Source organism: Triticum dicoccoides, chromosome 1B, assembly GCF_002162155.2.
Source record: "Triticum dicoccoides isolate Atlit2015 ecotype Zavitan chromosome 1B, WEW_v2.0, whole genome shotgun sequence".
NCBI lineage: Eukaryota > Viridiplantae > Streptophyta > Magnoliopsida > Poales > Poaceae > Triticum > Triticum dicoccoides.
In genome coordinates, this window is record NC_041381.1 from 696083185 (window position 1) to 696096887 (window position 13703).

Sequence of the window (13703 nt, forward strand, 5' to 3'; positions counted from 1 at the left end):
TAGCGTGGATGGCATGCGCTACTACTAACTTTTTAGCTGTAGCGCGGGGTAGAAAACGCAGTACTGCTAAAATTTAGCTGTAGCACCTTAACCGCGCTACTGGCACGCAAAAACCTACGGTACTGGTAGTGTTTTTCCTAGTAGTGGGGTCAATCACAATGACAAAGAGGAGGGGGGACAAGGGGTCCCCCTATCGAAACCCGCTGCCGTGCTTGATCGGTGGACCGGGAAGCAACTGAAATGTTGAATTATGGGTGAAATGTTGGTACTGTTTTTGGATAAAATGTTGAAATATAGTTTCTGTCAAAGCTGGGATACAGCTGCTAGCATGGTTCTGCTAGTAGGTGCAACACCAGCTTGTTGTTCAAAAAGAGACACATCACATACAGGTTTTCACAGTCAAAGCGTGTTAGACGTTTATTATTTTTTCTGAGGGAAACAGCAGGACGCTGCTGCGTATTTTTATTAATTTTGGTAAATAAAATACAGATAAATTGTCTTAAGAAAACAAAAAAGAGCTATACAAGTGAAGTCCGCAGAAAAGTAAAACTGAAGAAATAAAACGCTATACAAAAGAATAAAAGAAATACAAAGGAATACAAAAATACAACAAGAAACAGCCATCTGAAGTTGTTAACTCTGTCTTTAAATCCACTGTATTCCTTCCTCTTTGCTTATGTGAGGTTGTTGACCCACTCTTCAAATCCATTGTATTCCTACCTCTTGGCTCTGTACAAAATCCACTTGAGTTCGTCCTTAAGTTTTTGCCTGCAAGCATAAAGGCTTGGGGGGATCCTTTGGAAGATGATGTCATTCCTTGTGGTCCAGATAGCCCAAGACACCAACATGATGATCTCCAACGAGAATGGTACATTTAGAAGTGCCTTAAGATGAGTAACTTCATCTTGGAGACCTAGGTGTGTTGGTCTCCAATTGGGATATAGATATGTCCAACATAGTTGGGCAAATTGGCAATGAAAGAACAGGTGATCTCTAGTTTCTAGTACCTGCAAATTACATAAAGCACAAGTGTAATCCTGTAGAAAAAAGAGTTTTCTTTGTAAGAGAGATCTGGTGTTTACTCTGTCATTTGCCACCAGCCAGAAAATTTTTTGTGCTTTAACTGGCAGCATGTCTTCCAGAGCCATTTGATCACTGGCAGTACTTCATGCCCACTATTGAGCAGTTTGTAAACTGTTGAAACTTTGAAATGTGTTTCCCCTTTTGGTAGTTGCCAACGATCAGTATCCTCATTGAGTAGCAATTGTTGGATAAATAGTTCAAATTCCTGAAACTGCTCATATGCTTCTTCAGAGAGTGGTAAGTGGAAAAGTGCTGCAAGGTCTTCCATTTGATAAAGTTCAGAGATGGTTATACTTTGTTTCACAGCAAAGGAGTGCAAATGAGGCCAGACTTGAATCTTAGCTGGTCCATCTCCATTCCATCTATCATTCCAGAATTACAGAGTTTGACCATTTTGAAGAGTAACAGAGGCATTATCCTTGTATAAATGAAATATTTTCATGCAATCTCTCCACCAGAAAGAGCTATTCTTCAGATTGTCTATGTGAAAACCAATTGGTCATAATAGGCCTCCCAAATGAGACTAGCCCATGGAATGTCCATGCGATTAATAAATTTATGGACCATTTTGAGAAGTAGACTAGTGTTCTGAAGGTGTAGATTGAGAATACCCAGCCCTCCTTGCTCTTTGGGTCTGCAAATCAAATCCCAAGAGGCGAGGGGAGGGTTTTTCTTTTCCAAATCCTTGCCTCTCCAAAACAGGTGCCTCCTGTATTTGTCGACATGTTCAATTATGCCTTTATATAAGAGTAAACAGCTCATTATAAAAGTAGGCAGGGATGTGAGGACTGCATTGACTATAAGTAACCTGCCATCATAGCTTAAGAACTGTGAACATGCAGTTAGCCGTTTCTGAATTCCGTTGATGAGAAACATAAAGAATTCCATCCTTGGCTTGTTGAAGCTGAGTGGAGTGTCCAAATAAGTAAATGGGAAGGTGCCGATGGTGCAGCCCAATAACGTAGACAATTGTTGCATGTGTTCATCAGGGACATTAATAGGTAATATGCTAGATTTTTGATAGTTAACCTTTAGTCCAGAAGCCTTTGAAAAAATATTCACTAAGTCCTGAAGTTGTTCCAGCTGTGTTGGGCAGGCTGGCATGATGATCAAGGTGTCGTCCGCATATTGCAGGATGGGAAAATCAGAGCAAGAACCATACATGCTGAGTGTAGACATATGAGTCCATGCAGTTGCTGTTGTTTGGCAGTGATGTATGCGTCGAGACATGCTGAGCTGAGACTTTGTTTGGCAGCATGCATGTGTTTAGACATGCTGAACAATTTCCAATTTCGAATATTTTTTTGAATGATGAACAAAATTGGAAAGATATGAACACAAATTTAAACATATTTTGATTTTTTTTTGAAATTCTAAATATTTTTGGAAAATTATAATAAAATTTGAAATTCTAAACTTTTTGAAAATTTGAACATATTTGAAATTCCGAGCTTTTTTGAAAATTTAAAGAAAAAATTGAAATTTGTATATTTTATAAAAATTTAAATAAAATTTGAAATTCTGATTTTTTTAAATTCAAACCTTTTTTGATTTTATTTTGAAATTCCGAACATTGTTGATTTTTAAAAAAAAAAATTCTGAACATTTATTGAAAATTCAAACAGAATTTGAAATTACGAAAGTTTTTTGAAAATTTAAACAATTTTGAAATCCTAAACTTTTTTCAATTTTTTTTGAAATTCTAAACTTTTTCGAAAATTTAAACAAAATTTGAAATTCTGAACATTTTTTGAAAATATAAACATATCTGGACGTGGTCTGGGTCTAGTGGGTGGGGACAAGTGTCAAGGCCAGCATGGCTGCCTCCATGCACCCTGTCTGGGGTGCATGAGATGAGCATAGCTAAGGGCCATTTTATGCATCACATGAGCATAGCCCATGTGAGCTCATGCACCCTACCAAACAAGCAAAAGTGGGTCGGATTGGGAACTTTTACCCTCATGCACCCTACCAAACACACCCAAAATGAATGGGTGGTTGGATGATGTTTCTGTGCGTAGCATCATTGAGGATAGTCTGTAAGAAGTCTGCAGCAAGCACAAAGAGTAATGGGGATAGGGGATCCCCTTGCCGTACACCTCTTCTACATTTAAAATCATTTCCAGGAACTCCATTGAGCAACACACCGGAGGTGTCAGTGCTTAGGATTTGTTCTATCCATGAACACCATTTCTGCCCAAACCCTCTCCTTTTCATAATTGCGAGAATCATGCCATGTTCCATCTTATCGAATGCCTTCTCAAAATCCAATTTCAACACCACAGTTGGTTTCTTGCCTTTATGACATTGGAAAAGATATTCATAAGCCCAGGCTATGCAGTCCTGTATAGATCTAGTTTTGATGAAACCATATTGATTGGCATGAATTAATTATAAGATGATGGATTGCAATCTATTTGCCAGAAGTTTTGTAATCAACTTAATCGTACAGCTGAGTAGGGATATGGAACTATAGTCATTAACTGTGGATGCACCAGCCTTTTTAGGAATTAAGGTGATAAAAGAATTATTGATACTCTGTAGACATACTTCCCCTCTGTGAAATTGATTACACAAGTCATAGAAATCCTGCTTGATAATGGGCCAACATTTTTTTTAATAAAATCAGTATTAAAGCCATCTGGTCCTGGTGATTTGTTTGACGGGAGATCTTTCACAACTGCATCAATCTCCTCCCATGAGAAGGGTTCTTCCAAGAATGCTAGATGATTATGAACAGGCAGAAGATTAAGCAGATCTGGAGGTATGGAACAGCTCTGCTTATTCAATGTTTACGATCTTAACGAAAGACACACGTTAAAATGAGAAAAGCCGTTTGTGAAGGCTCTCATCTACGCAGACGGTTTGACAAAGCTAACCGTGTGCGATTTCAGCCCCCTTCACACACGACATTTTAAATCGTGTGCGATAGACCCCACATTGCCACCCACGCATAGAGACAGTTTGGTAAACTGTGTGAGAGCCATTTACCAGTGTGCAATGACCCGATTTGTACTAGTGATAATAACAAATCACGATAATATCATACTGTATGAAATTAAGTCTTAGGCATTAATCCCTGCCACGAATTATTACAGAATAAATGATGGAGTTCCGGGAATCATAAACATATTGTGTCGCAGGATCATACAGTGCGGCTGATGATGATCAATGTAGAGGAGACACAAACACAGGTAGAGATCTGATTTCAATCCTTACCATCGCGGTCGGATTTCTTCTTGCCATTAATTTCAAGCCATTTCGGATTTCTTCTTGCCTTTTCCGTGGTCCCTCGCGATCACATTTTTCACTTCAGTCAGTACATCGCCCAGCTTTGTTGATGAAATATGCTCGAGTTTGGGCTGGTATTGTAACGGTGTTAATAACGACACTTCAAGGAATGAAAATCGTGCTCACTATGGCTAACACTAGTAGAGAGACAAAATGAAAACCTCGGGTTCCACCGGACAGTCCTGCCAGACGACTGATGGTGGTTTAGCTGGGTAGTCCTCACCATTATTGAACTTCACCTGGTACTTCACGACATCCTGCACACAAACAGAAACTGTCAAATCATTGTTCTCTATTCTGCTAATGGAAAGGAGAATTTTATCTACGTGACCTGCATCTATTAGGCGCCACTCATCGTCTCCATCTTCTACTGGTCTAGGCCGACTTACACGTCTCACGCAGCAACACAACCCATGCTTATGAGTAAACAGTACTCCCTGGCCTCCGTCCCATAATGTAAGACGTTTTTTGACACTACACTAGTGTCAAAAAACGTCTTACATTATGGGTCAGAGGGAGTATTGAACATCTTGACACATGTGCAGGCACGCGCACAAGCACAACATACCAAATTTGCAATGTAATCTAGTACTCCCTCCGTAAAGAAATGTAAGAGTGTTTAGATCACTGAAGTTTCTCAAGGAAGTTTTTTTTAAGTCATAAGTAAAGTTTGACGCAGTTTTTAGTCATCATTAATAACATATACAATATATAAAGTTAATTTCGTTAAATAACATTAAATATATTTTTATGTTTATAGTAATATATTTGTTGATAGTTTTTCTAAAAACTTAGTCACATTTTACATTGTCTGGCTTTAAAAAAAAGTTATAGACTTTGTTTCATAAACATAGGAAGTAATTATAGTGGAGAAGTTAGAGCTCGAAAGTGTATCTTTCCCTTATATATAGTAATATAAACGCACTGGCTCTCCTCATAGGCCACGAAGTATTCTGATTACCGGCGCGATCTGTTGCGCCAAATAGACAAGGTTGTTTTTCGCAAAAGAAACAAAAAGAGAGAGAGAGACAAGGTTGTGATCAATGCTCAAGTAAATCAACGAATTTTCTGTGACACGGTAAGTGTCGTCTGCCATAATATTGGTATCCTGAACATATATAGACGTGTAGGTCATGACGCATAACAATGAAGTTCACCTCGGCCGTGCTGGAGGACTCAACAACAAAGATGGCGGATAATGACACCTCAAGACCTTCGAAGCGGACGGTTCCACCTCCATCTACATTAATAGCTTGTTGCAGGTCCTGTAGTTTTTCCTCGATGGCCTCCAGGTCTCGTTTCAGAGCGTTGACATATACTGCATGCACACAAGCCCGATGGCATGAGATTAATTCTTCCTCAAGAAAAAAAGGATGCACAGCTACATAATTAGCAGCAAAACATGCATCAGGTGGAGATAAAACAGGATTCGTTTCTTGTGTTTACTCGAAAACTATACTTCATTTCAGGATCTAGCAACAATAAATCCAAATGTATTTTAATTACGTGACATGAAGATGCATGATTCGATTTTTATTCAAACAATCCTTTCATTATCTTTTTGTAATTATTAATAAATGTTTATAAGGAATGCGCCACGAAGGCATGAATTAATTTGGCCAATCAAAATAGCCCTATATTTCTGAGAGAGCTAGGAGTATGTAACGATATTATTATTATTTGCTCGGTTTTTTGGGTGGCTTAGAAAGGGACTCCCTCCAATCTACAAAGGGTTTGTCTGGGACACATCTAGATGTGACATAGTTATGACACATCTAGATGTGACAAGCTGATATCCACTTTGTTTGTGGTCTATTTTTTTGTCCTTAGTTTTTTTTGTTTCTTGTTGCTGCATTAGGTATTTGTGGAAGCTTAGATGTGACATCTTTGAAAAACATCTAGATGTGAATTAGACAAACTGATCTACAAATACTTGTCAATTTGGAGAACTTGTCAAAACCCAAAACTTTGTCCGTCAAGTCTTCTTAAATATATTGATTGGATGTGTGAGAGCCATATGAATAAACATGTGTAATTAATACTTTCATAGCACACAATTTTATTAGGCCTTAATTATGCGTTCGTAGGAACCGGTGGAAAATGTTGTCATGTTAAGATCTTCTCCATGACTACTTTGGATGTATTTGGGACCAAAGGGAGTTCACTTTAACCAACTTGATCCCATGAGTAGACCTCAGTGGCTCTCGCGAGAGAGCAAGAGATAGCAGCAGAATACCCACACCCAACCAAGAGAGAAGAGATAAACTCTGTCTCTATTGGAAGCTCCTTGTTGATCTTTACCAAACTTGTTCGTCGAAGACTCAGGTGGTTGGATTGAATTCAAACTTGGTGATTTTGTTCCGCACTAAGAGCACTTCAATTTGGCTGGTTGGTTTTGAGGATTGATGGCTTGATTGGAGCACCAGTTTTAAAAAGATGTTTAGTCAGATCTGTTTGCCGAGAATTCATAGGTGAGCAGTCTTTGGATATTGTCAGTCTAAGGCGCAAATGTTGTCGGAATTGATTTGAAATTCTGACAACAGGTTGAGTACTCACCATACTACATACCTAACAAGCTTTACCCAATTTGGTTAAGCCGTTTAAGAAGAGTCATATATGAACCGAAGGGGGCATAAAGTTTTGATTATTTGCTTACAATTTTTAGTTACCTTTTGTTTTGCTCCTGTTACGAGTGGTTGGTTGTGTTGACTAGGTGTAACTTGTGTTGCTACTGTTGTGATTCTCTAGAGTTTCTACATCAAACTACATTGTACCCATTTTGCTAATTGTACATGTTGTAGTGCACCGGTTGGTCCCGCAATTTTTACACTTCACATCGAGGAGGTTTACCACGTAAATTATGGTGTCTATTGTGCATGTTATTATTCTACTCTGCTGGTTACTTGTTGCTTGAACTATTCTCAAAGTTCGCTACAAGTTGAGCGGTTTGTTACTATGACCAACACCTAAAAGAATCAGATCTGAGGAAGAGGAAATAAAAGATGCTAACCGAAGCTTATAGTCGAGCAGATTTTCCCCTCTAGGTTGCTGGTTTCAACTTAATAATGTAGCAGTTAGATCACCTTGGTAGCAAATGAGAAACATACCTTGGAACTTTTGTTTTGCTTCCTGTTGACCATCTTGAGTATCAGTCTTAACTTCCGATGGACCTTCTAGACAACAGAAAGAGATGTACGAATTATTTGAATTCGCATGTCATTGATAAATCATATATTGTATTATTTGCCATATTGGTGAATTGGTGCGGAGTTTTGTTGCTGCCCAACCCCTGAAAGAACCAGATCTGAGGAAGAAGAAAAAAGATGCTAATGGAAGCTTATAGCCGAGCAATTTTTTCCAGACAGCTCTTATTATTTGGGTTCAGTTAAATGATCAAGCAGTACCTCGGTAGGTACCTACATGCTACTTCGGTGCTAACAGCAGTTTAGACTATATATATACAATAAAACTTCTCATATTGCATACTGTAAATAACGTCTTCCTGGTATATATTTGCCCTCCCTAGCACAGATCATCAAACGAATACGAGACATACCACCAGGTTGAGGAGCACGAATCTGAAATCGCGGCCTTTGGAACTCATAGCCCACTGGATCTTGTAGAAAATAGAAGAAAGTTGTATGGATTATTGAGTTTTCAGGTATGATGTTAGCAGGAGATGTGAGCGATAAAGCATATACTGTATGCATGCTACTAATGCAAAAGGAGACGAGGATGGGTTTAGGGGCTTACCAGTACCAGTTGGCTGTTGATGCGACATTGTTGCCCGGCCAAGCTAGTTCGCCTCTGGATATGTGCCCTTCTTATAACTTATAAGTTCGATCTACGTAGCTGGTTGCAGCTAATGTGACCAATAGAAAACTAGAAAGATCATTTAACTTTCCCTGAACAATTTGCTACAAATACAGACAGTTCTATCCATGGTTGGCGTACATGGGACTGACATAAGGGCCCCATAGTAGATACATGCATATGGCCATATTCCTCCTAGTGTAACAGGCATGCATGCATTCAAGGCATGCGAGAGTATCCATTTAATGAATGGATTCTCCCATTCTCAAAAGCGCCTGTTTGGCTGCCTGAATCCTACGGATCCCTAAACTCTTGTTATATCCAAGCAGTTCCTTGTTCAGATTCTTGTTTCATTAATTGTACAATTTGATACTAGTATCTTCCTAGTTGATCGCATCTCCTTGCTCTAGTCAAGTCTCCCTTTTTATATTTATCCTTTCCGACGTAAACGGATCCATGCATGTGATAAGAAATTGAATTTTTACCCACTGAGCCTGGAAATACGCTGAACTGCATGTGTTAATCTCCTAGTACCAGAGTTTGACTTCAAGTAGTACTACTAACTTGTAGGGAAACTCTCTCCATCTCCCGTTCTTTGATTGAAGGCAGCACGTCCTTCGTCATTTGCTGTCGACGTAGTGGTTTTCACAAAACCCTGTGCCTAACGGTAAACTACGAAAAAGAAAAGTGCTGCATCTCATATCTGCTGCGATTAGGCTTTGCTGGGCAAGGTTGGCCCTGTGCTGGCCTGCCCAATCTTGGATCTACCATGCAAGTTCCTAGGCCTTCCCCATTAAAGCTTCAAGCTCTGGAAGATCGACGTGCAACCACTCATGGACAAACCTGCAAAGAAGCTTTCACTCTGGAAGGCTAGGTCGCTCACGAAGGATGGAAGGGCGTGCGTTTGTTCAATGTTACATGTTGTGTTCACTGTCAGCACTACAATTCTCTACTCATCGATCATGGCGGAATTCAAACATTCGAGGTACAATTTTGGGGATCAGGGAAGGGGATCGAGATCTCCTGAGCTACGCGCACACGCCCTGCCCCGGCTTCTAGCCGTTCTGCCAGCCTGGCCCTACTCACATACACACACCTGTTTAAAGATATGAGCCCACTCAGGCCCAGCAAGCCTAGCGGGCCGCTGAGGCTTGCGACGAGGCCTGGCTGAAGCTTGAACTGCAGCTTCCGCGTCACCTGTTCACCTGGAGGCTCTTGATCGTTGACAATCCCTCCTCTCTTAGAAATGGCTTGTCCCCAAGCCGGCGCCCGAGGAAACAACTGCTTGAGGGCTTCTTTGTCCTCCCATGTAGCCATGTCCTCGGTAGAATCACTCCATCGGATCAGAACTTGGACGACCGAGTCATTGCCACGACGGACCACTCGCTGCTGCAACACCTGTTCAGGAACTTGCAAATGTGCGTCAGGGAGTGGCAATTGAGAACGAACCTGACAGTCTGGCGCCAAAACTCGCTTCAGTAAGGAAACGTGAAACACTAGGTGCACGCGGCTGGTAGCAGGCAAGTCCAACTGATAAGTGACCTCTCCCACTCGAGCAACGATCTTGAAGGGGCCATAATACTTAAAAGCCAGCTTGTGATTAGCCCTAGGAGCAACAAACGACTGGAGGTAGGGCTGGAGCTTCAAGAAAATAGATTCACCCACACTAAAAGTACGCTCTGTACGGTGCTTGTCGGCTTGAGCTTTATGCGATGTTGAGCACGCAACAGATGCTGGCGGACAGAATCGATGACCACTTGGCGCTGCGAGAGCCATTGCTGAAGATCTTCAGACTGAATTGCATCATCAGTTGTCAGCCCAAAGTGGCGCGGAGGATGTCCATAGATGATCTCAAACGGGGTGGAGCCGGTGGCAGAATGCCAATTGGTGTTATACCAAAACTCACAAAACGGTATCCACTGAGCCCAACGAGCAGGATGAGCACTGACAAACAGTGAAGGAAACACTCCACTTGTTGATTTACACGCTCTATCTGGCCGTCTGATTGAGGATGACGAGCAGAACTCATTCGCAACAAGATCCCAGACCTGGTAAAGAGTTCCTTCCAGAAGAGACTAGTGAAGATACGATCGCGATCGGATACAATGGACAGTGGCATTCCATGAAGCTTGTAAACTGAATTCAGAAAGGCTTCAACAACAGTTTGGGCGGTGAAGGGATGGTGCAGTGGAACAAAATGGCCATATTTCGACAGCTTGTCAATGATCACTAGCAAACAATTATACCTACCAGAAGTGGGTAAGCCCTCCATGAAGTCCATGGTGACCATTTCCCATGGCATGTTGGGGACAGGTAGCGGCTGGAGAAGCCCTGGGTAGGGTATACGTTCAGGTTTAGCCTGCTGACAGGTCACACAATGGCGCACAAACTGTTTGATAAACCCTCGCATTCCTGCCCAGCGAAAAAGTTGGCGAACTCTTTTGTAGGTGATAGGGAAAACAGAGTGGTCACCCACTGGGCTATCATGAAAAGCACTGACGACCTTCTGATGTAAGGCAGGTACATTACCAATCCAGATGCAGTTATCCAATCGAAGTAACCCAGCTTTTAAGCAGAACTTCTTGTCAGCTTCAGAGTCAGTTGCTAGGCGTTGCAGTAGTCCAGCACATAAGGAATCATTCTCGTAGCTGCCCAATATTTCTGTAAGCCAAAGTGGTTGTACTGACGACACGGCCAAAACCTCAGGGAGAGTTTCAGAAGAAGTGTGTGGCCTGCGTGACAGCGAGTCGGCTGCGCCATTGTTAGTGCCTTTCTTGTAACAGATAGTGTAACTGAGCCCCAAGAGCTTTGTAAGTGCTTTTTGCTGCCACACTGTATGTAGCCTTTGTTCAGACAAGTTAGACAGGCTACGCTGATCTGTCCGGATAACAAATTCAGACAACTATAAGTACTGACTCCAATGGTCAACAGCAAGCAGTATAGCCAGGTACTCCTTCTCATAGACAGACAAAGTCTGATTTCTGGGGCCCAAAGCCTTACTCACATAAGCCAATGGATGTCCATCTTGCATGAGAACTGCGCCAATACCCACATCACAGGCATCTGTTTCAACCACAAACTTCTTGGAGAAATCAGGGAGAGTTCGAACAGGTGCTGAAACAAGAGCTTGTTTGAGGGCCTCAAAAGACTGCTGCTCAATCTCTGTCCAGCAAAAGAACGCCCCCTTTTTGAGAAGATTTGTGAGGGGCCTGTTGATCACCCCAAAAAGTCTAATGAACTTTCTATAATATCCAGCCAGGCCAAGGAATCCTCTGACTTCTTTGACAGACACGGAAACAAGCCAATTCTGAATAGTGTCAATTTTAGTTGGTTCTGTAGCAACTCCCTGTCCACTAATAACATGTCCCAAGTACTCAACCTGCTGTTGTGCAAAGGTGCACTTGGACAACTTAACTTGCCACTGTTGTTTCTTAAGGAGCTGCAAAACTTCCTCCAAATGTTGCAGGTGCTGAGAATATGTGACACTAAAGACCAGGATGTCATCAAAGAAAACAAGAACAAATTTCTTTCCATTATGGCGTCTAAGGACTGGTTTTAGATCAATATTCATAGCAAACTAAAAAGTATTTGGGCCTCCAGTGAGACCAAAGGACATAACCAGGAACTCATAGTGGCCCATGTGTGTTTGAAAAGCAGTTTTATATTCTTCCCCTGGTGCCATCCTGATTTGGTGAAATCCAGCCCTAAGGTCCATTTTAGAGAACCAATGAGATCCAGCCAGCTCATCCAAAAGCTCATCTATAACTGGTATAGGGTACTTGCTCTTAACAGTGATAGTATTTAAGTGCCTGTAGTCAACCATTGGTCTCCAGGTTGTGTCCTTCTTTTGTACCATTATCATAGGAGAGGAGAAGGGAATGTTACTATGTCTGATAATGCCATTGTCCAACATCTCTTGCACTTGTCTCTCCATCTCATTTTTCAGAGCAGGAGCAATTCTATATGGCCTAAGGGAGACAGGGGCAACACCTGGAACAAGGGGAATAGTGTGGTCATACTGCCTTCTGGGAGGCTGGCCAGAGGGAGTTTCAAACACTAAAGCATACTTTTCAAGCAAAACTTGCACCTCAGGTGGCACTTCAGACAGTGTTATCTGTCACAGTAGTTATTGCATGCATACTGAACAGTGCACAGATAGAAGGGGTGGCATGTTCCCCAGCAGTGTTATGAGAGCACAATTATGCTGGGAAGCAAGCCAATGAGCAGACTAGTCCACCTGCATAGGGCTGTGTGCAGCTAACCAATCAATGCCCAAAATTCCATCATAGGAGCCCAAGGGAAAAATCCTGAAGTTACTGACAAACTTGTGACCACCACAAGACCACTTGCCCTGCAAGAGCTGCTTAGAACAGGGGATTAGCTTGCCATTTGCAACTCTGACCATGGAAACAGGCATGTCTAACACCCCAGACAACAACTCAGCTACAACACGGTTCAAGAAGGTGTTAGTGCTACCAGAATCAACCAAAGATGTCAAGGTGCGACCCTACAACTGGATTTTTATCTTCATTGTCATGGTAGGAGTATCAGAAGTGTCACCCAGTGCTGCAGCAGACAAGGACATAGCACTAGCTTCAGAAACAGCTTCTATCTCAGAGTAATCTGCAAATTATGAGGGAAGATGTTGCACATAATCCAACATTTCTTGCACAACATGCAGCTGGACTTCTTGTTTGCAAGCATGATCCTTGCCCCATCGCTCTCCACAAACAAAGCATAACCCCTTGGCTCTCCTATAAGCACGTAGAGCACTCCACTTATCATCAGTAGCAGCCTTTCTGAAAATCTCTGTTGTTTTCTTGTCGTCAACCATCCGAGCAGGAACTGTAGTGGACGATGAAGACTGTGGTGGAGGTGGTAATGGGAATGCAGAAGCTCTATGGCTTGTGCTTGCCATGGATGGACTGACAGAACTCGTGCCCAATTCTTCATGCAAGATAGCCAACTAATAGGCCGTATCCAAATATGTTGGTTGCCGAATGCCAACAGCCAATCTGATTGCAGGTTTCAGTCCTTCCATGAAATGAGTAACGCAATGCACTGTGTTGGGGAAATTCTCATAGGCAGACAGTTGTTCAAACAACTCAGAGAATCGTTCAACATAATCCTCCAAAGTTCCAGTCTAAGAGATGTGAAAAAATTTCTGTAGGACAGTCTGCAGAACTCATCCCAGGTAGCGTGTGGTGCCCGACGACGAACAGATTCCAACCACCTAGCAGCGGATGCTTCGAACAGGGAAGTGGCCAGAGAAATTCACTGATTCTGTGGCGTGCCCCAGAACCTGAAATAGTCCTCACAACGGGTTTGCCACAGTTTCGGGTTGGATACGTCGAAACGGGACATCTCAATCCGAGGACCAACACCATACGCATCAGCAGCATTCTTCCTCGAATCCAGGGGCGCGAATGGAACGCGCTGCAGTGCCTGCTCAAGATGTGTACCTCTGATCGGAGGCCGAACGTACGTCCGATGAGCGGGGCCCCGATTTTCAACAT

General features: G+C 42.1%; 1 long non-coding RNA gene across 1 annotated transcript; it reads right to left on the reverse strand.

Annotated features, from left to right (window-relative positions):
* Positions 1-4202: 4202 nt before the first annotated feature.
* On the reverse strand, positions 4203-7991 carry LOC119313364. Its single transcript, XR_005151678.1, has 5 exons — positions 7931-7991; positions 7482-7547; positions 5532-5692; positions 4536-4631; positions 4203-4445 (listed from the first exon to the last, which is right to left on the reverse strand). It is a non-coding gene; the product is annotated as an uncharacterized LOC119313364 (long non-coding RNA).
* Between the last annotated feature and the right edge of the window lie 5712 nt (positions 7992-13703).